Raw genomic sequence first — 502 nt, 5'->3', positions numbered from 1 at the left:
GGATCAAGTAGGACTTGGGAAGCTTTGGTAAACTCAGAAGTTGCCAGGGCCGGACAGAAATGTAAAGGCTGGGGCGCAGAGAATCTTAAATAGGCTGGGGCGAATTCTCAAGCCGCGTCCACCTTAAAACCAGCTCCTAAGCGCCAGGGCCCGACCCTGGTAAGAGCGCGGGGCAGCGGGGAAAGAAACTGCACCAGCTCCGCGGCAGGGCCCGGCTGGGGCTCCCGCCAGGTCCGCACTGCGCGGCGCGGGTGGCCTGGACTTCGAGGACCCGGCGTCTTAGGGGGCGGGGTGCATGCGGTGGCGACGGGGTCGCGGGGGCGGGCCCGGGCTCCCCCCCGCGCCCGCGGCAGAGCTCTATTTTTAGCAGGCGCTGTTGCAATATAAGGAATGCGCGACGCGCCCGGCGCTCCCGACGCGCGCGGGCAGCGCGGTCGCTTTAAGGAGGCGCCGGGGCGGGGACGGGCCCCACCGCTCACCTGCGGCTTGTGGCTCGAGGCCT

This window comes from Condylura cristata, unplaced genomic scaffold, assembly GCF_000260355.1.
Source record: "Condylura cristata isolate star-nosed mole 26May11 unplaced genomic scaffold, ConCri1.0 scaffold00014, whole genome shotgun sequence".
Taxonomy (NCBI): Eukaryota; Metazoa; Chordata; class Mammalia; order Eulipotyphla; family Talpidae; genus Condylura; species Condylura cristata.
The sequence above is the reverse complement of the archived record's forward strand: the minus strand, read 5'-3'. Positions refer to the sequence as shown.